Source organism: Lactuca sativa, chromosome 2, assembly GCF_002870075.4.
Source record: "Lactuca sativa cultivar Salinas chromosome 2, Lsat_Salinas_v11, whole genome shotgun sequence".
Classification (NCBI taxonomy): Eukaryota; Viridiplantae; Streptophyta; class Magnoliopsida; order Asterales; family Asteraceae; genus Lactuca; species Lactuca sativa.
In genome coordinates, this window is record NC_056624.2 from 35,458,301 (window position 1) to 35,485,073 (window position 26,773).

The following is a 26,773-nucleotide window of genomic DNA, read 5'->3' on the forward strand; positions in this document are numbered from 1 at the left end:
GTAAACTCAATATGGTGAGGACCACGCCAAATCATGAAGAAAGAAAACCACATACTCTATACTTGAACAAAGTTTTGGTCAAATGAAAGAAACGTTTGATAAACGACGATGTATCCCTAGTATGCTCGATACTGTTCTCGTGTTTCCTGTTTTCTATTTGAGGTTAACACTCCTATGTATAGTACCGCTATGTGCACGTACATACGAACAAAAGTGCTTTGTTAACTGTAGGGATACTTTTATACCTTAATCCCCCGTGGTACCACTACCATCGCCCGTCAAATACAAGTTATGAATAGTTAAGATGAGCTAGGAAGTTGACTGAGTATCTCTGCCTCAAATCCTCAACCAATTAAGGAAAAGGGACCTAAGCGGAGTCACTCACTCTAAGGTTGCGACATCTTAGTTGCGCGCAACCCTGATGTATATGGTGAGTCATAACAGCTTCTCTAAGGGGTCTTTTATTTCTCTTGAATATTGTGACCTATTTCAACATGTGAGTTGTTATAGTTATTTTTAAGTGTCATCCCCAACTTTTAGTCTTATATAAATATAAATTAATTTTAAAAGTAATTACAATTTTGAAAACGTACCACTACTCGTCGACGACTCCGGGGTAGATTCTCCTACAGTGATCATCAGAATGTGTCCATCCTCTCCTGAGTTCCTTATCATTGTGCAGTCCCTCTGACGGTGTCCAGTCTCACCACAACCATAGCAGGCTTGGTTTTCTTCAGCTCCGAGGACTTGGGAGATTGGTTGAGCCGGAGCCCCGCAGTAACGGACTGTGTGTCCCCTTCTGTGGCAGTTCAGACATTGCATTTCCCGGGATATTGCGGTGTGGTGAAAGTTGCACTTTCCACACTTCAGAAGGTTTCCAGCATATCGACTGGCAGGTGCTAAGGCAGTAGGTGTCGTAGCGGTGTACATAGTACTTGCTTGTTGCTCTTTCGGGGTGTCTTGTGTTGTTCGCTTCTTTTTCCTCTTGTTCCCCGACTTTTGATTAATGTTCTCCTCCCTCAATGGCTCAGGAATCGGAACTTTTACACTATGGTGGATTCCATGATCGATGAGTCGCTGAGACAGCACATTTCATTGGGTTGGAGCAGTCAGACCCTAAATGTATCTTTCTATCTTCTTGCTCTCCGAGGTAATCATCCTGGGGAATATAGCTGCTAGTTCGATGAACCGGTAAGTGTATGTCAATATGTCTGAGCCGACCATAGTGAGATCCCATAGTTCTTGTTCTAGTTTTTGAATCTCGCCTAACGGGCAGTATTCCTCCCGCATTAACTCTTTTAGCTTTTCCTAACCTATTGAGTTAGCCACTGATAGGGTCAGTGACTTAACCTGGGTGTTCCACCACGTTAGGGCCTTGTTAAAGAGGGTGCAGACAACAAACTTCACTTTGCTTCCTTCTGGGCATAAGCAGATTTCGAAGATCGACTCTGTCTTCTCGAACCATTGCATGAGGGCAATGACTCCTTCAGTCCCATTAAAGGACAATAGCTAGCATCGGGTGAAGTCCTTGTAAGAGAACTCTCTCAGGCGCATAGGGACCTCAACTTGAGTAGAATCGGTAGGCGTTTCACCTCCACCTGTACTGGTGGGTTGATATTGGGCCATGGTTGTTGCCATCGTTGCGGTCACTGCAGCGTTTATCATTGCTATATCGATTTGCGAAAGAGGCGGTACTGGAGTTATCAGAGTAATGTGTCTGGGTGATCTGCGAGGAGGAATCTTTGCTAAAAGAAAAAAAGATGAATCGGAATAAGTTTATAGCAATGGACACAAGCCGAAAGCTAAAAAGACAAGGTTATCCTAGTTCTTGATGTATCGGGTCCTAAATTCCACAGGGTTCTAGAAACAATTCATAAATGAGTCGATACCTAATAAACTCTATGAATTTGAATTAACTATCCTCGAATGAATATCTGTTTCCTGAATAACTGTTACCAGCTGCATGTAAGAAAATAATTCTAACACATGTAATGTGAGCAGTGTTTCCACTCGCTCGATAAATTAACGAAATTAATAGTTATTAGTGTGACGCGTAAGACGTTTTGGTTACTTCGGCTGATCTTTCCTTGAAAACTTCTCATGAACTTGTCCTTGTTCCTCCTGGACTCTTTTGTTGTATACTTTGAGGATGTGGTTACATTTATCTGGGTTTGTCGTGCGAGAAGGAAATTGACTAAAGAACCTATGAGCTTTAAGGTAACTTTCTGGGGTGATCCTTAATGAAGATTCCTATAATTTTACAAGGTACACGAGTTTGTATATTATTGAAGATTAAATAGACATTCGAATAATTGATCCTACCTCAACACTACACCCTTAAAAGGAATGGATAGTGAAGCGTAGGCCATAGATTCTATGTCTATAAGATCCTGATTATACATAACACTTTAGGAATATAGCTTGTAAGATTATAGACTTATCTGTAACGGTATTTTAAATTCTCACATAAGTTATTTATCTAAACTAAAATAATCCTAAAGTATTCTAACATAATGTACTTGGTATGTTCTAAACTCGTTATCGCGCTATCGTATCATAGAATACTCCTATAGTACTCTAACTCTAACTGTACTTGTTCTGGCGTTCTCTTGACTGGTGTTCAGGTAAGTTTTAACCCTGTTGCAACACCACATCATTCCCAAACACATGTTGGTCACATCTTGAATGAATATAGTTGATCAGGCTATACTAATCCAAGCTATGATTACATAATTGTTCGGGTTGACGACAGTGCCCAACCTTTAAATACTTTTAGTTCGGTTCTCCTCGTGACACTAGTTCTACTATGTACATGTATAAGCAAGTAGGTATATTTTTATAACTTGAAGTTATATTCTAAAATATATCATTATCCAGAGCACTTAAGCCCCATTGTATTTATAGATGTATATCTTTTATCGGTTGATATACTTAGTTCACTAGAAACAATGCTCTGATACCAATCTGTCACACCCCAAAACCAGAATGACGGAAACGTTCGGGGGCGGAGGACGTCATGTTAAGTATCACGAGATATGTATATGGTAAGCAAGTAATAAACAACCATTTCATTTCAAAAGAAAGTGTTTACAATGTGTGTTCACAAAACATAGAATTCGTACATAAATAACAAAACAAGACTTGAAGTTGTAATGCTTCATCTTCTAAATCCCCAGCACGAGCACCTATCTAATAGCCTCCTGAGAATACAAGTTATTTGAAAGAGTTGATAAGCAATTAAGCTGGTGAGTTCATAAGATTTTAGTGATGTGAGTAAGCTATAAAGTGTTGTTGAAAAAGTATAGATAAAAGTGATGTAAGATGTAAAATGTTGTTGAAAAATGTATACTTAAAAGCGATGTAAGCCGTAAGTTCTATTTTGAAAAGTTCGCATGTTCCTCTAGAAAATCATATATTTCCTACTTGAATGAAAGTTAAGTAAAATGACACTACAAGCCTTTCTATGGGTACTAAGTGGGTACAAGTTATATAAAACTCATAGTAAACAAACAATCGATTGTGCGCATCTGCCCTAACCTCACAACCCAACGGGGAACAGAAAGTAAGGTGGATAGCACACATTCCATTGGTTGTTAGATTGTTGTCATATATAAATCTGGTGTATTCACTTGTTACTCATGGAGTTATTAGTAATGGTTCCTTTATATCTAATGAAAAGTTCTTTTAAGAAAACCTATATTTCTTATAGTAAAATAGTGACCACAATGACTACTTTTATAATAGCTTAGTTTATATTGCTATATATAATCTAATATCGGATAGAAAGTTAATTGGGTGAATCAGCCCAACCCAACGGGGAGCTGGAAGCAAGGCGGAAAACACACATTTGACTGCCTATTGGGTATTAGTTTTATATATCAACATGGTGTATAAACCAAGGTATTATAGAGTTACTCACCTAAAGTCTTTTAAAATTTCACTGACTTAATAAAATGGATTAAGCCCTTATCTGGGAAATCTCTAGTTTTGTATACCAAAAGTAATGACTTTGAAAAGTATGTTTTGTACTAGAAAAACTGTGCTTCGACTCTGTGTCCTATAACCTGATCCATACTTGCTACCCTTAGGATGACTTAATGTATACTAAGCATAAATATATATAGATTTGGGTAGATAATAGATTGGGTGAACTCGTTCCAAGCCCACAACCCAACGAGGACAGGAAATGAAGCGAAGAGCATACATCCTATTAGCTGTCGGAATCTATTAGTATATACGTATCCTATAGTGTATACATTAAGGAATCATAAGATTAACATTATGGTCCTAACTTTTAAAAGTAGCCCTCCACCAAGAGTCGACTGTTTTGAAAGTAGCCTTCTACCAAGACCTAATTGTTCTTAAAGTAGCCTTTTACCAAGACCCGATTGTTCTGAAAGTAGCCTTCTACCAAGACCCAACTGTACGACTATTATTAATTAAATCTAATCTACCTTATCGATTATGTGAGTATGACACATGGTAAAGGTATTAATAATATTGAAACTGGAATTTTATATCCTTCTGTAATTGCCGTATTGATCGTGTAAGTATTGTAGTATTTGTAATAAGTGACTACTTTTAGTACTATTTTGCCTTAATTGAGGGTTAAGGCATAATGTGATGGCTAGATCCTACGCTAAACGCTCCCTTGTCAAGAGATTCTAGGAACTACACGCGACCCCGGCATAAGTGCAAGCCGCGAACATCCACATTACTATGATCATGTATACCCAATATAACTATCATAATGTAGAAGTGATTCATTGGTATAGTTAGATCGTGAAAACGTTCTGTGATATAGCACCTTATTATGTTCTGTTCTGTTATTGTGTAGTTTTATTGTATTTATGTAAATGTATTCATGTAAGCATGTCTATGTAAAAGTATTTATGTAAACGTAATTCATTTGTATAGACTCGTGAACTGAACTTAATCTTTATGTGCTTCATTGTACTAGAGGTAATGAATAGTATTCTCCTAAACTACACCTATTATAGTTTACTAATGTTCTACTTGGACTGTTACTGAAAAGACTCATTTGTCTACTAAGTTATGCTCGTACTTTAAAAACAGAGTTTTGTATAACTATAAAGTAACATAACCTTTAAAAGAGTTTTGAAATTTTTTGACAACTTAAAAATAACCTAAGTAACATTTTGAAACATGTTTATAACAAACATTTACACAATTATCATTGTGTTCAACTTGTATTCCCCCCTTAAAACAGTTAAAATAGTTAACAGATTCATTACGGGGTATGAACTCACCTGATGTAGGTGATTCAAACGGGTATGCGCGTACGGATGAGAAGTTCCACGAATGAAGTCCCGAGACACAATAAGTCCTAAATGACATATAAGGACACATATTGACAAGAATATAGTGTTTATAAACAACTATATGAAAGAACACACTTTCCGGGACTAGGAAACACTTTGATTAAGTGTTGGAATCACATGTGATTCATAAAAGGGAAGTGAAATGGCATCTAAGGGTGTTTACGGTTTTGTAACCAACTCCACTTCAGTTTACGATCATAAACCCATGGGTTTACGGCCGTAAACTCATGGTACTTTGACCATTTTATGATTTGAAGTCTTACAAGTCATACTAAGCACTCCTACTTCATGGTTAAGCCTTAGGAAGTGATTTAGGGCAACATATCACTCCCAAATGGAGTTTACGGTCCATGGACCATTTTACCATGTGGTTGCTGCCGTAAAATCCTATGGACCATGGTATTTTGATGTTTTCAAGTCCTAAACACTTCAAGGTAAAAGTCTAGACTAGTTTCTAGGCATAAGGAAGGAATATGGGGCATCATAAACCACTTTGAGGTGTTTACGGTTTTGGGAGCTCCCTAAACCCTAAACACATATAAATGTGACATTTTGGTGGTTTTTATGTGCTAAACACATCAAAGGAAGGTTCTAGGTTTGTTTCCAAGATTTGGTAAGAGAATAGGGACACTTTAGCACCCTTTTTAGGGTTTACGGCCCAAGAAGAATTCTTGGGCCGTAAACACCCTGTTCTTTGTGATTATTGGGTGTTTTATTGATGTTTAACACTTGATCTAAACATATTAGGGCTCGAAACACTTACAAGTTGAAGATCAAGAAGGAAAATTCGGATGCTACTTGAGAGAGAAATGGCTCTAGTCTTGGAAATGTGAAAAAATGATAAAAAAAAATCTAAGTCTCACTTATACAGTCTTTAGGGTTTACGGTCCTAATACCATTTTTGACCGTAAACTCCAAACTCATGAATCTCTGGGCACTTATTGCTACATAATAAACCCTAGGGTATCCTCTCTCCTGATATCTCTTGATGTACTATCTTTAAAACACTCAAACTTATTCCAAAAAGCTTGAAAGTTAGCAGAAACAGTTTTGACTTCTATTGAAGTGGATGGTTGTATATAATAGAAAATTTTGGGTTATCATAGATGATGACCGAACCAAATAAGTCCATATGCAACAATTGGAGCACCTGGCTGATTGAATTTACCTGTTTGGGTAGGTGTGGCTTTCTGTGATGTTTTCCTTGAGCACATGTCATACATTCTTCAAATGTGATGAAATATTTGATAGGAATCCCACACACTATTTCATTTTTAGCAAGGTGTTTCAAGTTCTTTGTGTTGGCATGCCTGAGTCTTCGATGCCACAACATAGCATTATGCTCTGCAACCTTTTAGAAGAGGTAAGTGACTTGTTCAGGAAGATTATTCTTCATGTCAATAATGTAAGCATTGCCGTCCCGTTTTGATTTAACATGGGTCCACTCATCTGGGATAACAATACCTACCTTCAGAATTAGACATTCTTTATCTGTCAAATGTGCTGAATAACACTTGTCACAGATCTGAGAGACACTTAACAAACTGTGCTTTAACTCGGGTGCATAATTTAGATTCTCGAAACTTTGCACTCCATTTGATACAATACTTTCTTAGTGATTTTTCCGCTATCTCCTCCCACAAAGGAAACATATCCCCTATTAAAATTCTGAATATTGTACAGTTGAGATATGTCTCCTGTCATGTGCCTGGAACAACCGATGTCGACATACCAAGGTATGGCAACATTCTTCTGCAGCTGTTCCTGCACAATAAGCAAGATTTATTTAGTTTTGGAAACCCAGGTCATTACATTCCTGGGTCTATCCTTGATGTTTACAAATTTATCTCTTTGATTTTTTCAACTTTACATCAGATACATTTTCAGACGAAGACGATGATTGGAAAATTATAGATTTGGGCACCCATTTGTAGTTAGGTTTTGAAATATTTAGAGGTAAATTATGAACATTTTTCTTCTTCATTGAGCGCTTAGATTTTCGGCTATGAGTAGTCGAAGATCCAGACACACCCTTTGATGAAATGGACCTTGGCTCAGCCGTAGTCGATTTTGGTAAAACACGTGTAGCAGATTTACACAAAGCCTATTTGTTCGGTTTAGGATTTTCCCTTTTCTCATTATTATGAATTTTCCAATCATCTTCATGAAGATGAGATCCCGAGGACTTTCTAGTTAAAGACCTTCCTCAAGACTCATTTTCTTTCCTCGGTGTTGAAAAGTGCACAAACATTCAGTTGGAACAATTTCGAGCAATATGACCGGCAGTACCACGGTTAAAACATATTTGTTTATTTTCAGAAGATTTGGTATTGCCTTTAATAGTTTTCAAGCTCTTATTGACCTTCCTACTATTTCCACAAGTGCAGGTGCATGATTCAAGTTGTCTGACAGTCATGGATGAGGTGGAAGTACTAGTGACAGATTCAGATTTAGTATTATTCATAAAAAATAACATGACAATTATCAGAAGTTTTAATGTTTGACACCACATTATCACCAAGTAAAACATCAGTCTTAACATCAAAAAGAATTTCATCATCTTTTGAAAATGGAACACCAAATTTTGACACGCAATTAATATCAGATTCAGTTCTTCCATTTCCATGCTTTTCTTGGCTTACTGATGAATCTGCATCGGAAGTAGAAGCGTTAGTATCTAAATTCCTAGCACTAAAATATGTTGCCTATCCAGCAGCTGATTTTCCATAAACCATATATGGTTCACGATCAATATCAGCTTGAGTCCATGGAGAAGCAATATAATTGTGATTGAAAGGGGGAGGGACACTCTCATAACCTAATCCTACCTGTTTCTAGTCCTTCCATTTCATCTGGTGTTCAATTATTGTTGCAACCCTTTCACTTGACACATCAAATTTTTTAAAGTGAAATTCAGCATTTGCAAAACTAGTCTTCAATGTGTCAAGCTCAGCAGTTACAACATTAAAATCTATTTTAAGATATCTACAATGAACACACTTGTCACTATAATATGATTGTAATTTCTTATAGTCATTTGTTTTGGCCTTGAATTGGTCTTTTAATGGGTTTTGGCCTTTTCTTAGTTGGTATCCCTCATATTTAAGTTCCTTAATTTCTCTTCGCATTAGATCAGCCTGTCCACGCAAAAAAATTATAGTTTTAATGCAAGAAGGGGAAAAAGAAACTTCACTAACCTCAGAATTTTCAGGCTCTCATGTATTTTGAACCATGAATGCAAACTGATGATTCATCATCTCCTCCTCTGGATCTATCTCGGCTTCTCTTACGGCATTGTCTTTGATTTGAGCAAGATGCACATTTTGATTTGAGCAAGATGCGCATTTTCAGGTCCTGAGATGTTCAGGGCTTCAATTTGGTGATCCTAATCAAATGACTATGCAACCACAACAAGATTCGCAGATTGATTGCTGGTTGTAACTCCCCCGTTCTTGTCGGCTGACACCATCGTTCTTTCCTGCTTTTCTCTTCTGTCAGGTTTTGGGCAATCTCTGGCAAAGCAGCCAGGTTCATGACAATTATAACAAAAGAGCTTAGATTTGCTGAATCCCACTTTCTTCTTTGCATTCATTCCCCAGTTATTGTTGCCAGACTTCTTGGAGAACTGTTTTGCACGGAATACCGCAATAGCAATTTGCCAGGTTATATCCATTTCCTCCACTTCTTCATGTCGAATTTGATCCAAGTCAGCAAATGACAATTGATGAGGCAATTCACTTTCCACAAAAGCATTATAACAGTTAGCCAGAACAGTTACAAGAGCCAAGTTCTCTTCATTTTCATTGGAAATAGGAATTTGAGCAAGAGCTGGAACATTTGTCTTTGAAGAAGAAGCAACTTAGGGATATGGTTGGGGAGCAGCAAAGGTAGGTTGAGCAGCAAAGGATGACTAAGGAGGAACAAATGATGACTGAGGAGCAGCAAAGGGTGGAACATGAGGATTGGTGAAAGATGAAAAAGCACGGTTTGACTGAATTCCAAGATTTGCAGAAGAATAGGAATTAATGTGATTGATGTATCTTTGTTTGTCATCCAGATCACAAGATTTAATGATGGCCATGATTTCAGCTAAACTAAGTCGATGAAGGTCTTTTTTTTTTCTTGATGACAGCTACATTCATATCCCAAGTTTTTGGAACAGAGTTGAGTAACTTCTTGTTCACTTCTGACCTTGGCACAAAGAAACGGTTGAACACATTTCAATGGTGAGTATGATGAAGCATTGAAGCTGAGCTTCCAGAGTTTGTCCAAGAGCATGATTAAACATGTTGAATTTCTGCCTCAATGTGTCTTGACGGCTCTGTTTAATGTCCTTAATTCCTTCATACACCTCTATCAAGGCTTCGCATAGAGCTTTAGCATATTTGTATTCCTGAAAACCCTGGCCAATTTTAGGAGAAAGAGCCATAGTGAGGGTAGCAAGTACTCTTTCCTACTGTTCAATCTTATCAAATTCTTTATCAGTGTATTCTTCGATAGCTTAGTCGACAATTGTTTTATCCGGAAGTGTGGTGGTGATTCTGATGGGGCCTTTCAAAATACATCTCCAAATTTTGAAATCTTTCATTTTGATGTATTTCTCCATATGATATTTCCATTCTGGAAACCCCTCAGCAGACAACAGAAGGGTTATGCGAGTGATAGTGGCCATAACATAATCAAGTTCATGATGAGATATTTGCAAATGTATTTATTTATTTGTTTTTTAATTTTCTGATATTACTAATTAATTTATAGTATTAACTTGGAGAACCAAAAGTTAGACCCATTTAGGACCAAGAGTTTATGGCCGTAAGCTTGTATACAACTTGGAGTTTACGGCCGGAAGCTTGTTTACGGTCGTACACTCATTTCTAGTCGTGGCAGTTTGCAGTTTTTGCAACTCAGTTGTTTATGGCCATAGAAAGAGTTTACGGCCGTACTCTCTTCAACAATATTAATCCGAAAACACAAGATTTTCCAGCGAATTGAATCCCCTTAGCTATGAAGATGTAGAATCGAGCCTTGATCAATTAATGAGTTGAAAATAGTTTAATCGAGAATACGAATGAAAATCCGTTTTGACACCGGACTGCTCTGGTACCAATTGTAAGGTCCTTAAACTGAGAATCCAAACCGTGATCAAACAGATATCAATCGAACAAACAGAGAATGGAGTAGAAGATAGATTAATCCAAGCATGCATACATTTTATTTCAAATAAACTTCAGATACACCTTGGGCCGTAAACTAATAAGACACTCTGAGATTCGTCAACAACCTGACACAATACTGACACGCCCTATATATAGGGGTAGCTGGCCGTAAACAGGTTTACGACCGTAAACCTGTTTACGGCCGTAAACTCTAAAACTATCTCAACAAGACGATGAACATTAATTAGATTTATACATATAATTGTGTCACACCACAAAACCGGTATGGTGGAAACGTTCTGGGGAGGAGGACGTCATGTATAGTATCACCACAATGCATAATAGTAAACAAGAAACAACATCATCCATTGCATTAATAATATAATTCAATACAAGTGTTCTGTGTATAGTTTATAAGACACCAAAAATGAATAATCAAAAATAAAGACGAGTCTAAAAGTGTTCCGTCTTCTCAAAACCTGCCATTGGTACCTGTCTACTGATGGCCTGAGAATAAAAGTAATTTTGAAAGAGTTTATCAGCATTAAAGTTGGTGAGTTCATAAGTATTTTAGTGTAATTTGTTTGGGTATGTTTGAAGCAACTATTTATAGCAGTGTAATGTAAATGTTTGTAAATGTTTGTACTTCCTAGAAAATCCTATATTTTCTACTGAAATGCAGTCTTCTACCAAGACCCGATTGTCCTAAATGTTTGGTCTTTGTAAAAGTATGAGTTTTTCCCAGCTATAACTACCATTATCAAAATATAGTTTACATTAACGTATATGTGAGAGGATCACAATGTGAATGCAATGGGAAAATAGTGTAGTACGGTAGTATTATATATAGTAACTACTGTTGTAGTAACTACCTTAAATCAATTGTTAATTAAGGTAAAATGTGATATGTTGTAACCATACTTGATTGACTAGTGGAAACACGATGCTGTAATACGTCGAAAAATTAGGACATTCGTCACCCGTAGACCTGCAGGCCCCACTGTAGCCAGCAGCAAGGTGTAGGATGGTCAATCCAATATATATCTATACACAAATTCATGCTCTCCCTCCAGGAGACTCTGGTTACAAAACGAGACACAACAGTGATGTCATGCCCTGAAGTAGTGACTCACATTTATGTTATAGTATTCTTGTATATGTATAATATGCTCTGTCTGTATAGTGTATAGTATGTTCTCTGTGTATAGTGTATAGTATGTTCTCTTAGTTTCTCATCATAGTATGTTCTTTCTGTTTCTCATAATAGTAGGTATGTATTGACTCATGAATGAACTGACTCATGTATGTTTCATAGTACTAGAAATAGTGAATAGTAATTTCCTAAACTATACCTATTATAGTTTACTAGTAATTATTGTTTGAATGGCTGAGTATGTTCATACACCTTTGCTACCTAAAGGTGTTGGAACTGAGGTAAAAGCTTTTATATCTATACATATATATATATATATATATATATATATATATATGTGTGTGTGTGTGTGTGTGTAATCTAACTAAGGATCAAACGACACTTGGACAAACAACAGAGTACTCTAAGTCTACAACCAAACAAGGAACATGAAATAAAGTGGGTTATCAGTCCTAAGTCCTTCCAACCATATTTATATAACTATATCTATATAGACATGGCTTTAACAACATATAAGTTTTAAAGAGTTTTAAAGGAAAGGTTTAGCATATAAAAGAGTTTGATAAAAAGTTTAACATCTAAAAGGAGTTCGAAACAATATTTTGAAATAGATTTGTTAGATAAACATTTTGAAGTATATGAAATCCATATGTTTGACAGTTATTAATCACATGTGATTGATTCAATAACTAATATGTTCAACTTGTATTCCCCCTGTAAAAGCGTTTAAAATCATATAAAAGGTAGATTAAGGGGTATGAACTCACCTGTAGTGAGTGGTTTGGATGAACGATTGGTATAGGATGCTAAGTGTCAAGTGAAGACTTGAGCACACACACATATCCTATTTAGCATGTAACGACACAAATACGTATATATAATTAGTGTTTATACAACTAATCATGAAAGTAAAACACCTTAGGACTTAGGAAATACCTATATTGAAGTGTTAAAAGGGCCAAAGGTTGCATATAATGGTTGTACGGCCACACAAATGTGTGTACGGCCACCAGGTGTACGTCCACTTGGGTGTACGGCCTGGTGTGTACAGCCAGGGAGTGTACGGCCATACACTCCTTGAAGAAATGGTCAAAAATCGTGTTTCAAGGCTATATCCTGCATCCTCTAAGTGTTCTTGATCATGTGCTAGCATAAAACGTGAGTTTGAGGCCAATAAGCACTAAACAAAGGGGTGTACGGCCACATGGGTGTGTACGGTCGTACACTCCTTGATGATCATGTTCTGGACGATTTCTAAGGGGTATATCTAGTTAGTAACAAAAATTGGAAGCAATACTTACGATATAGAAGCCTTGAGGGGTGGTTGAGGTCCAAGAACTTAGTAGGGTTCTTAGTGTCACTACTAGAAAAATAGTCTTTTACGACGCGCAATCAATGACACACGCTGATAGAGGAGACGTATTTGTGCGTGCCCTAAAAATTGATGTGAGTTTTCAAAAATATGAAGCATAGAGGACACGTATTTTTGCGTGCCCTAAAATTGGTGTCTAATAATAATAATAATAAAACACGGAGGGCACCTTAAATAAAATTTGTCTTGTCTAACCATGTCGCCTTATAAATTTTAATGAAACGCGCATTTCATCCGAGGGGGAAATGAAATCCAAAAATTAAAAAGCCCGCTTTGTTTCCACCGGCTGAGAATCGTAGCTCATCCCCGCTGAAAACCCCCTTTCTTTCTTTCTTTCGAAACTAGGGCTTTTTTTCACAACTAGGGCTTTTTTCCACATTCATTCCACACAAAATTGTGAATACCGAAGAAGAATCCCAGTATCTAAATCCTACCCCAAAAGTTTATGTAATATCTGCTAATCTGAATCGTGAAAACTCTTGGAACAGTAGCGGAAGCGAACAAAGGATCGGAAAAAGTTGACCCTTCATTAGATGATTCGTGCATCTGTTTTACAAAAATCCTATACTTTTGTAGATGATTGGAGCCGTTCTCTTGGGTCAATCCTTCAACGTTCATCATCTGCATAATCGTTTTAGGAACAAGATTTTTCACTCCTAAATGCGCAACAACCTCCCCAAATCGCTTGTGCAGTTGAGGAGTCCAAACCAAACAAATCCTATTCAATGCTAGCACCGCCGCTATCAACGGAGTCAGCTTCCTCTCCAGTTCCACCGCTAGCGCCGCCGCTATCAACTCTCCTTAATTTCCTCAAATCGGAACTATCTTGAGTCAGATTGACAGTCTCCTCTCCTTCCAAAACCATCTTGAGTCTGATCGACGTTCGGCAACCCAGCCTCCCACTTCGAAACCCAGTCTTCATCATCTCCACCGCTGACATCGATGTCGGTAGTTCTGACTTCTTCTCCCATAGCAATAAATTGGTATGCATTTTGAACCAATTTCAATGAATTAAACAACCTGGTTAACAATTTTTCAGGTAGGATTCAGAGATTGGAGAAATTTAGGGTTCAAGAAAGGTCTTGAAAGCTCCTAAAAGACCGCGAAATAGGTAATTAAATCGACTTGTTGGCTACTTCATTTATTTTCTCTAATTAAATTATGAATCTTTTGTGTTGGCTTCGTCTTGTGTTGCTAGGTTTCTCTCTGCGTGCACCTCTCTTTGTTTTAGCTAAGAAGAAACTTATGATTTTACATTTTTCTCTCACCACATCATTTTCACTCCTCTCAAGGTTACACTTAGTTCTTTGGTGGGAAGCAGTTTATCCAACAAGGTCTTTCTGTTGTTGATTTAGTTTTCTAATTTAGTAGGAAACCCAATCTTGATCCTTTAGATATTCTATTCGATGAGTAGGGCCTAGAGGTCAGATTCCCTTAAGGAACAATGGTACCCATGAATTCTTTCAACATATTGCACTATTATTCAGCCTTTTGGGTGGAGTTGGAGGCTGAGCTTGTCAATACCACAGGGGCTGCAAAGAGTACTCGGAAAATAAGGTTTGTGACTTGTTTCTTAAGTTGCCTACACAAATTTGTTGTGTTATGTAGTAATAAAATTCTTTTCTTTCTCAATTGAAAATAAGGTTTAAGAGATCAGTAATTGGATTGGGGTGGTGGGTGGGTTTGGATTAAAATTCTTTTCTTTCTCAATTGAAAACTCAATCTGAAAATTATAGATAAGTCATAGTATTTTTATTTCAACCATCGACTAATTTGTAGTTGTGTACAACGAAAGAAAGAGGGGCTACTTGGCACTTGTTTGCGGAAATGCACTATGAAATCAATAGCCTCACCAACTGATGCCATCAGCCATAGCCATAGCCATAGCCATAGGAAAGAGAAACAATAACTAATTGAACTGGAAGGAGTAATATAAAATAACAACCTATTTCGTCATACTGAAGAACAACATTCTACCATGTTTTCCAACTCAGGGTTTAGGGTTACATCACACATCATTTTTGCACAATATCAGGGATTTTGTACTGCTAACATCATGTGGATTCATTTAGCTGAACATTCATGAGTCATTTAACACTACTAAAAACGAAAGGCGTATTCAAAGAAATCTAGACAGATGTAACACCCCAAAGTTTGGAAAGCCAAGAAAAGAAAGAAAACCTCAAGTTTAGGGGAGACTCGGCGAGTCCATGGAGGGACTCGGCGAGTCCGAGCGGGATTCGGGTCGAGGTGTTAGCGACCGACTCGGCGAGTCGGCCAAGGAGACTCGGCGAGTTGGGTCTGATCGAGGAAAACCCTAAATCCGGGACTTGGAGCCTATTTAAGCGTCTCATTCTCTTTCCTAGGGTTCCTTCACTGCCTCTCTACCCCAGAACACCAAAACCTAGCCGCCATATCCGTTTTTGAGCTAGATCTTGCCTTGAAGAGTGCACTAAAGCTTGGAGGAGGAAGCAAGACCTTGGAGGTGCAAGAAGGGACTGTAGATCTGGGATTGAGGAATCATTTCAGACCAATTGGAGGTAATAATCTGTTGCTTGGACTCCCTTTGCATCTAGATCTATTCTTATGTGTGAGTTTTGGTCATTATTGGTATGTTATGCAACCAATTCGAGTTGGAGGTTCAGATCTGAGGTTGCTACCTCAGATCCATGTTGGTTTTGGTCTTGAATCCCCTAAAGTATCAGCCCTTGGTATGTTGAAGAAGCATGTTTGCCATAAACCCTAGTTTAGTGTGTTTTGAGCTTAGATCTCTCAATCTACACGTAAAGTTTGCCACTTTACGTGGGGAATAGGCCCTAGAAGTATGGATCTATGAGTTGGAAGTTCTGTTTGGCTCGAAAAGCCACTGCATGGATTGAAGACTGGATAGACTCGGCGAGTCCTTCGAGTGGACTCGGCGAGTAGCTTGAAGATGAGGAGGAACTCGACGAGTAGGATGAACAGCTCGTCGAGTCGGTTGAAGTTAGGCATGGACTCGGCGAGTTGGATGAACAACTCGACGAGTTGGTTGAAGATTGTCTTGAACTCGGCGAGTCTGTTCTTGGACTCGGCGAGTCAGATCGCGAAACCCTAAACCCTTTGAGTTGAGACTCGAATCAGTGAGTCGGGTGGTGACTCAGCGAGTTGGACAGGACAGGTCATGGAACTAGTTGGACTCGGCGAGTCATGGACTGACTCAGCGAGTCGAGTCGCGAATAAGAAAGACCCTGAGCTTATGAACTCGGCGAGTCTTTAGGAAGACTCGGCGAGTAAGGTTGACCTGGAAGGTTGACTTTGACCAGAGTTGACTTAGTTGACTGTCAGACTAAGTGTTATATGTATATTGATAGCTTGGAGAGCTAGAGGAGCAGCGGTTCAGGGGATTGTCGAGTAGCAGCCAGAGGTTTATCAGCAGGGCTCAGCAGTTCAGGTGAGTTTCCCTTCAGTAGGAACGGGTCTAAGGCCACAATGCCGGCCCGTTTAGCTAGCAGTTGTTTTCGGATGTTGATCTGATACAGTAGTTAGTATGTTTGATGCCTTCGTGGCTCAAACAGGATTTATGTGTTATGTGTTCCGGGCTACGGCCCGATGTAGTATGCAGTATATGTGAGTTTATGCCAGCTGATATGTTATGATATGCTGTGTTCAGTCAGCTTCGGACTTCGGTCCGATGGAGGGGACAAGGTCCCAGACAGTTAGCTTCGGACTTCGGTCCGATGGAGGGGACAAGGTCCCAGACAGTTAGCTTCGGACTTCGGTCCGATGGAGGGGACAAGGTCCCAGACAGTTAGCTTCGGACTTCGGTCCGATGGAGGGGACAAGGTCCCAGACAGTTAGCTTCGGACTTCGGTCCGATGGAGGGGACAAGGTCCCAGACAGTTAGCTTCGGACTTCGGTCCGATGGAGGGGACAAGGTCCCAGTCAGTTAGCTTCGGACTTCGGTCCGATGTTAGCCTCGGACTTCGGTTCGATGTAGGGGGGCAAGGCCCCCGTTAGTCCGGACTTCGGTCCGATGCAGTGGGCAAGGCCCAATATGTGCGTTACATGTTTTGTGTGATATGTGGTAGATTGGGGGAGCTCACTAAGCTTCGTGCTTACGGTTTTCAGTTTTGGTTTCAGGTACTCGATTTTCAAAGGAAGAGCTCGGAAGATTGCAGAGCACACACCATAGTCAATTAGCCTGGGAATGTTTGACTCTGATAATGCTATTATGTTTTGAATTTAATACTCAAAAGTTAGGTTTGATTTATGATACGTTGTTTATAAATCTATTTTTAGTAATGTTTTAAAAGAAATTTTTAGTCGTGATTTTTGGGTCGTTACAAGTTGGTATCAGAGCCCTGGTTTGAGGGATTCGGACACGCCTTCGGGAGTGTTTGGACTCAAACCGAGGGATTGAAAGATTTTTCCAAAAGAAATTATTCTTTAAAACCCGGAAAAGAGTCACGAGAAAGAGTAAAGTGTGTGGTGCATGCAATCAGCCGAGCTCAAGTAAGTACTCCCAATTCACCCATACGAATTATGTTATGATTATCAGTATCAGTTTCAGTTTCAGTTTCAGTTTCAGCTTCAGTAGAACAACATGCTAGAATAAGACTAAGGATCTAGGATGATGCCTTATGTGTCTGTTTTATGTGTTCCTGCTTGATGACAATTGCATGCTAGTATTGAGTAGAAAGTAGTAGGATAGCCTGTGTAGGTTATGCCTGATAGTATGAGCTTAGCATTGTATGCTAGTGCAGTTTCTTGTTATGAGAATAGTTTTGCCTGAGTACGTTTCCTTTATCCGAATGCTGCTTGCTTTGTGCTTTGTGGGACTCTGAGTGATGGGAGTTAGCCATTAGGTGAATACGTCACATCACATGTGATCAGGGTCGAATAATCTCAGAGTGCTGGATTTGGCCCTACTGCGCAGCTCTCGTCTGAGTCTAACCGTTGTAGGGACGAGACTTTTACTCGAAGGATTATCCGAGCCTCATTGCATGTGATGGTATTCAGGTGGTGGCTAATTGGCATTACAAGGAGGCCTTCAGCAGCTGAGGACTGGGTTGGGTGGAGTCAGAAGTTCCCTAGGGCAAGCCTAGGATGAGAGTAGCAGAGATCAGTAGTAGAGAAAAGGGGATTTGGTGGAGTTGAGGTAACTCTTGAGGAAAGTACGGATAGATGTGGAAGGTAGTAGGGGCCCATACTACTGAAAGCAGAGGATCCGTACTCGATTCAAGAGGGTCCAAGACGAAACCAGGGAATGGTAGAGTGTGTGAGAGGTCCCTCAGCAGTAGTATGTAAATTGATTAGGATTTTGTTATATTTTCAGCATGGTGACATTGCGCGAGCTACCAGTTAGCAGTTCAGGCGTCGAGGAGGGATCTGGCTCAGGTTTTGGAGTTGGGCAGCTTGATGATCAAATGAGGGACTTCATTTCTGCAGAGATCATGCGCAATATCATCGATCAGACTCCAGTGATTTTCGGTTCAGTTAGAGAGGCCATTGTGGAGCTCATGGACAGTCATCTTGAGGCCTTTAGGGCCGGGATAGTTTCAGGGCAGTTTGGGGCTCGTCTAGAGCCCGGTTCTTATGGAGATCGGGGATCCATCAGAGAGGGGGATTCCATTTCTGACTTTTGCCATCAGGGGTCAGGAGTGAGTGGGGCACCCTGCCGCCGGGAGAGACCCTTGCATGATTGGGTAGCTAATGAGGTTTCGCTAGTCATTCGTGAGGAGTTACCCAACATCATTGAGCGGATCACTGATCGTTTGGTCTTTAAGTTCCAGGGACAACCAGCTGCTCTTCATACGGTTGATGGAGTAGTCGGGGTCACTCAGGAGCAGGAGATTGGTTTGGATGGGCAACTCGGAAAAAGGAAGCGAGTATGTGTCGCAGGGAGATTGGGAAGAAGTGTGGAGTCCTACTCAGCTGACTCGGGCGCTGGAGGTCAGGAGGACCTAGAGGTGTGTGGTAAGTGTGGAGGAACTCATGGGTTTGCTTGTCACAAGTTCAGGTGTTTCAAGTGCGGGGAAAGGGGGCATGTGTATCGGGATTGTAAGCAGGATCAGAGATGTTTTCATTGTCATCAGCCGGGTCATTTCAGGTCTCGCTGTCCCGTCTTGGTGGTGGAGAGAGTTCAGGGTCAGGCACCCATCGTTCCACAGGAAGTCAAGATTGAGCCGCACTAGATCTCAGGTATGTTGTTGAATTCCTTCCTTTGTAGTAACTTTATGGTTATGGTATTGCATCGATGTTAGTAAGCAAGTATCTATGAGTATTATGCTACCTGCTTGTGAATGAGTTATATGCCATTTGCATACCTTGGTTTTAGATTGATAGTCAGCGGTTGCTCCCCAATAGAGCAGGTTATCTAGGTTGCGGAAATTGTAGCATGCTTGGGAGGGATTTGGTGCGTCACGCTAGTTCGGAGTGGCATAGTGTTAAGAGATGGATTGGTTAGATCCCTAGCTATGGTAGGCTTGGGTTCCTTAGCAGAATGATTATCGAATTGCAGCAAAGATCGGGATTTCTTTTGAGTATCGAGCAACAAGGGGTAAGCAGGATCGAAGTGGGGGAGAATCCTCCGAGTGTGCCCAGGTAAGAGCACGCATACCCAGAGCGAGTATGTGGCCTCCGGGAAGGAAAGGAAGTAGTTCAGCGTTTGATGGACTAAGGATTCAGGGTTGGGAGTTTGAGAAACTCCCCACTAGTTAGCGCGTGCGAACGAGATGGTCGGAAGCTGGTTGAGAATCCAGGATTGGAGAACCACCTGTAGGGGCTCAAGTAAATCGGAATGAGGATCCTGAGAGCGGTTAGCAAGAGATGTTTTCGTATTAGTAGCCAATGTCAGAGTCAACATGCAGGGTTGTGTAAATTCAGGAGTTGGGAGTTTGGAAACTTCCCAACAATAGCTTCTTGCATCTGGATTAGTAGACGGTTGGTTTGGGAACCAAGCCGAAGAATTCCTCGACGAAGCGCTAAGTATATCAAGGATATAAGATGTTGAGGTTGATGCAGTATTCGAAGTATAAGGGCTGTTTTGAGAAATCAGGATGAGGAATCACTAGCGGGACTAGGGATAGACAGGATGTCCTCGGGATAGGTAGTAGTAGTGTTGTAAGTCTGCGGGGGTAGCCGTAGCATTCACTAGCAGTCAGGTAGTAGTAGTGTTGTAAGTCTGCGGGGGTAGCCGTAGCATTTACTAGCAGTCAGTTAGTAGTAGTGTTGTAAGTCTGCGGGGGTAGCCGTAGCATTCACTAGCAGCCAGATAGTAGTAGTAGTGTTGTAAGTCTGCGGGGGTAGCCGTAGCATTCACTAGTAGCCAGATAGTATTAGAAAGTTGTAAGTCCGCGAGCGTAGTCGCAGCCTTTTATCAGATTGGTAGGTAGCATGAGCGCGTGTTAGGCGCGGGAAAGCAGTTGTACCCACCAGTTCGGGTGCAGCAGTGAGGATGTGGGAATCCACGGGTTAGCTTTCGGATTTCCCAAAGGGATCAGTTACGGCTAAGTTAGCAATTTGGGCTTGGATCGTCACATCAGTTATGAGATCAGAGTCGCAGTGGACCGTTGGGGTTCGGGTATGTTGCGGGCTACCGTCAGCCTGGGAGCCCTCATGTTGTTAGCCGTGGAATTGATGATGTCAGGATGTGACGTATGGACCCGATCGGTTGGATCGGAAGGTTGTTAGAGCCGCAGTGACAGGATAACTAGTGGAAACTAGTCCTAGAGGAAGATTTCGTTCAGAAGTCGTGGAAGCGACTAAGTGAGAAGCCCCTTGACTCCACAGTTGGGTTGGAGTTCAGTGTTTCAGGCAGCTCAGCGTTTCAGCCAGCTCAGTGTTTCAGGCCGTTCAGCGTCTCAGTCGGTTCAGCGTTTCGGGCATTTTAGTGTTTCAGACATGATTCAGTATTGCAGGCAGTTCAGTGTTTGGAAGGTTTCAGGGTTCTGGGTCAGTATTGTTTTGCGTTGGAATGCGAGTGCTGACGATATAGTTGGTTGATTTGAGATTGGCAAGTCCCTCTCAGCAGGATCAGTTGAGCCTTTTGCCGAGTATAAGTGATCTGTAAGGATAGCTAGACAGGTAGCTTTTCATTCAGGAGGGAAGGCCCGAGTTAGTAGAAGATGAGTAATCAGGTGGGATAAAAGCAAGAAGGTTCCAGTAGCCTCGTTTCAGTATGAGCGGCAGAATGGATAGAACGGTTATAGATAGTTGAAGTATCTTCGGGACTCGCTGGAAGAGTCTAGGAGTTGCGATAGAGTGTAGTGACCGGTGGGAGTCCGGTAACTCTGATATCGGTAGATTGGTTAGACCAGAGTAGTCTCAGTGCATCCGGTAGGCGGATGGGAGGCAGCAGGATTTTCAGTCGGAGGAAGTAACATTGAGGAAATTATGGAAAAGAGAAGGATCCAGTATGTTCCATCGGTAATGATCGATATGGTGAGAGGCTGGAGTGTCGGACAAAAGGGTGTTAGATTTTCCAGACAGAGAGTTGGAGGCAGTTCGCAGGCAGTTGATCATAGCAAACTTCGAGGACGAAGTTTAGTTTAAGTGGGGGAGAGTTGTAACACCCCAAAGTTTGGAAAGCCAAGAAAAGAAAGAAAACCTCAAGTTTAGGGGAGACTCGGCGAGTCCATGGAGGGACTCGGCGAGTCCGAGCGGGATTCGGGTCGAGGTGTTAGCGACCGACTCGGCGAGTCGGCCAAGGAGACTCGGCGAGTTGGGTCTGATCGAGGAAAACCCTAAATCCGGGACTTGGAGCCTATTTAAGCGTCTCATTCTCTTTCCTAGGGTTCCTTCACTGCCTCTCTACCCCAGAACACCAAAACCTAGCCGCCATATCCGTTTTTGAGCTAGATCTTGCCTTGAAGAGTGCACTAAAGCTTGGAGGAGGAAGCAAGACCTTGGAGGTGCAAGAAGGGACTGTAGATCTGGGATTGAGGAATCATTTCAGACCAATTGGAGGTAATAATTTGTTGCTTGGACTCCCTTTGCATCTAGATCTATTCTTATGTGTGAGTTTTGGTCATTATTGGTATGTTATGCAACCAATTCGAGTTGGAGGTTCAGATCTGAGGTTGCTACCTCAGATCCATGTTGGTTTTGGTCTTGAATCCCCTAAAGTATCAGCCCTTGGTATGTTGAAGAAGCATGTTTGCCATAAACCCTAGTTTAGTGTGTTTTGAGCTTAGATCTCTCAATCTACACGTAAAGTTTGCCACTTTACGTGGGGAATAGGCCCTAGAAGTATGGATCTATGAGTTGGAAGTTCTGTTTGGCTCGAAAAGCCACTGCATGGATTGAAGACTGGATAGACTCGGCGAGTCCTTCGAGTGGACTCGGCGAGTAGCTTGAAGATGAGGAGGAACTCGACGAGTAGGATGAACAGCTCGTCGAGTCGGTTGAAGTTAGGCATGGACTCGGCGAGTTGGATGAACAACTCGACGAGTTGGTTGAAGATTGTCTTGAACTCGGCGAGTCTGTTCTTGGACTCGGCGAGTCAGATCGCGAAACCCTAAACCCTTTGAGTTGAGACTCGAATCAGTGAGTCGGGTGGTGACTCAGCGAGTTGGACAGGACAGGTCATGGAACTAGTTGGACTCGGCGAGTCATGGACTGACTCGGCGAGTCGAGTCGCGAATAAGAAAGACCCTGAGCTTATGAACTCGGCGAGTCTTTAGGAAGACTCGGCGAGTAAGGTTGACCTGGAAGGTTGACTTTGACCAGAGTTGACTTAGTTGACTGTCAGACTAAGTGTTATATGTATATTGATAGCTTGGAGAGCTAGAGGAGCAGCGGTTCAGGGGATTGTCGAGTAGCAGCCAGAGGTTTATCAGCAGGGCTCAGCAGTTCAGGTGAGTTTCCCTTCAGTAGGAACGGGTCTAAGGCCACAATGCCGGCCCGTTTAGCTAGCAGTTGTTTTCGGATGTTGATCTGATACAGTAGTTAGTATGTTTGATGCCTTCGTGGCTCAAACAGGATTTATGTGTTATGTGTTCCGGGCTACGGCCCGATGTAGTATGCAGTATATGTGAGTTTATGCCAGCTGATATGTTATGATATGCTGTGTTCAGTCAGCTTCGGACTTCGGTCCGATGGAGGGGACAAGGTCCCAGACAGTTAGCTTCGGACTTCGGTCCGATGGAGGGGACAAGGTCCCAGACAGTTAGCTTCGGACTTCGGTCCGATGGAGGGGACAAGGTCCCAGACAGTTAGCTTCGGACTTCGGTCCGATGGAGGGGACAAGGTCCCAGACAGTTAGCTTCGGACTTCGGTCCGATGGAGGGGACAAGGTCCCAGTCAGTTAGCTTCGGACTTCGGTCCGATGTTAGCCTCGGACTTCGGTTCGATGTAGGGGGGCAAGGCCCCCGTTAGTCCGGACTTCGGTCCGATGCAGTGGGCAAGGCCCAATATGTGCGTTACATGTTTTGTGTGATATGTGGTAGATTGGGGGAGCTCACTAAGCTTCGTGCTTACGGTTTTCAGTTTTGGTTTCAGGTACTCGATTTTCAAAGGAAGAGCTCGGAAGATTGCAGAGCACACACCATAGTCAGTTAGCCTGGGAATGTTTGACTCTGATAATGCTATTATGTTTTGAATTTAATACTCAAAAGTTAGGTTTGATTTATGATACGTTGTTTATAAATCTATTTTTAGTAATGTTTTAAAAGAAATTTTTAGTCGTGATTTTTGGGTCGTTACAACAGACACAATTACAGATATCTATCTAGACAATAGGAGGGTTACCGGTACTCTTCTATGTAGGGGTTTGGAAGTTCCTCATCTTTAGTTGGTCTTATATCTGTACAGGTCTGAACCAATTTAGCATGTCATCATATATACTGCAACTGTAGAAACTAAACAAATAAATTATTTTCCCTAAGCATCAATACATATATATCGTTTAATTCATCAAACTTTCAAATAATTGGGATGAAAGAAGCATTACTTTTTTATCTTATGATATAGTAAGGGATTCAGTGTCATGTAGAACTTACATCTATTAAATTAAATTACTTCTTAAATAAATAGTGCAGAAAGCCCCTTCCCTCCCTCCCTCCCTCCTTCCAATATTTATTGTACTTTCTCCAAAACAGAAACACATTAAGAGAGCATGAAAGAATAGAATTTTTTTTTGGAAATCTTATGCTACCGACCGATTTCAAGAAGCAAGTAGAAAGTAACTGAGTTGTGTTTCTTGCCACCACTCTAATCTTAATGGTAGCAGCTGATGACTTCATAACTATACTAACAATAGTAGCCTCTAACCACTCTAAATTTTATGCTACGAACTGATTGTTTAGAAGGATCTGGAATCTGTCAAAGGAATTGGAATTTGAAGGAATTCCAATCTATTTCGCCTTTGGTTGGCAGAAATGGGAAGAATTTCAATTTCATTCTTTTTTATGTTTCTGTTTGGTTTGTTGTATCTTTTGTCAATTGATTTAGGATTTAAAATGTGACTTTGACAACATTAGTATTTTCTAACCTTTCATCAAAAAAAGTTTTATAAACAAGAAAAGAGATATCTAAGTTAATTTTTAAATTGTAATAACTACTTCTGGTATAAAATTTTAGTAGTAAACTCAGTAAATGTAAAAAAAATCAAAATTTAATAATAAGAGAAGAAATAGATTTTCAGACTCTGTTCGGAAGTCCCGGAAACAGCTGCTATTGTTTGTCTTTCTTAGCTGTTTTATTTAATGCGATGGACACAATTCCCATTTCTAAAACTCCAATCTATCCCGTCTTTCTTAGCTGTTTTCAGACCCTTGCCATCTCCCTGCCCCCTGCCTATCGCATGCCCGGTGTGCCTCTTCAGTGTCAAGGTTGGTAGATTAATACAACAACGTTTTCTTTTGGTTTTTATAAGAATTTGTCATGATTTTTTCTTACCATTTATGTGTTAATTTCAAAATTTGCAGCTGCTGCAGCAGCTCCTATTCCTTCAGCATGTAATAATCATTTCAATGTATTTCGTCCTCCTTTCCTCTCCCAAAGTGAAAAAGTTTAAACATCATTTATCTGGAACGGACACACACACATTTGATGGGAAAATAAGAAACTAGTGCTTCTTTATCCTTCTTCTTTTTGGTTATTTTTAGTGGTCAATTTAATTCCCTTATTGTGTGTCTAGTCAACACTATATTAACACTTGGTAGAGAATGGTTGGAGGATTGTAGTGTTAAGTAGGATTAGTTGGGTGGGGTTTTGTTGGTTGGTAAATTTGTTGACTGTATCTAGCAGGTTTTAAGTGGTTTGTTTGTTCCTTTTGTTTCAGGCAGAAGTGCAACTTAATTTCCAGAAAAGAAGGGGCCATGGAATCTTTTCTTTGTTACATCCAAGGTTCAGCGGTGTGTTAGGAGAAGCTCTAGACTTGGCTGCTAGATGGAGCAGGGATGTGGTTAGTAGTTGAGTTAAATCAGATCTTTTGTTTCAAATAATATTTATATATTTAGTTTTCCCTTTGATAGTTTAATGTTAGTTTGGTTCAGATAACTGTTGAGAAGGTTGTTTTGGAACAAAGCAATAGCCATTATGAGCTTCAAGGCGAATACATGTTGCCCGGGTCACGAGCTGGAATAGAAACAGGAAAAGGGAACTAACTAAGAAGAGCAATGGCTGGTTATTTAGGGAGTGTGATATCTTCTATGGGTTGCTGGATAATGAGGCTTGAGGTTCCACATGGTGAAATTGATGAGATGCTTCCACTTGCTAGGCTTGTTTCCCAAAGTACTGATCCAACTCTTCAATTTAGATCAAAGGTCATCCTCATTCATTCATTCATTTATTAAGTTTTATTCAATCATCCAAACCCAAAAAGCTCTCAGCAAAATCTAATGTCTTCTATGTGCAAAACACATGAGAATGAATGAATGAATGCCCTCTACCAAAATATAGCAAACACAGCTAATCCTAATCCTGTTCATATACCATAAGAAAGTAAAGTAAAGTAGGTTCCATTCCCATACATTGGTTTGGTAAACAGAGTAAATAAAGTAGGTTGCTATTTGTAGCAATGCTCTATCTAGTCTAAGGGTATATAAATATTATATGATTTTAGGTGATGTTGTTCCCCATTACCTTAATGTTGATCTTGCATTGGGAGATATATGTGTTGCAAAGTGTATCATGTCTCACTACCCATGTGTCCCATTGGAGGAAGGTCAAGCTTCTTTACTTCTCTTAGACTGTAATAATTCATCTTCACATTTATTTTGTAGTTATTTTTTATTTTTATTTATTTATTTATATATTTTTCAGGCAATATAGATACTTTAAGCAAGTACATCCATTTAGAGTCCTTTAGTGGTGTTACTAAGGAAGAGTGGAGACAAGTGAGGCACACATTCAAAAAAAATCAGCACAAATCTTGTTTATAATGAGGCACACATTAGGTTATTAGAACTATTAGTTTGTAAATTTTTGTTACATCTTCAATTGATTTGTTTTATCTTTCCATGGAACGATTATTTGTATGACATTAAATTTATGCAATGGATTCTATTTTTTGTATATGATATTTTATTTTCTATTATGAAACATTAAATACAAATTTAATTTGAAAATAAGTAAATCCATAAACAATATTTTTTTAAACATTTAAAATTATGATACACAAAAATGTGTGTCATCTTGATTTATGACGTGGCCTTTCTTGACAGGGGCTTTCTTGATATGCATTGTGTGTCATTAACACACGCGTCGTAAGGTTACGACACACGAATGCGTGTCGTCTTCCTTTATGACAGGGTCTTCCTTGATACGC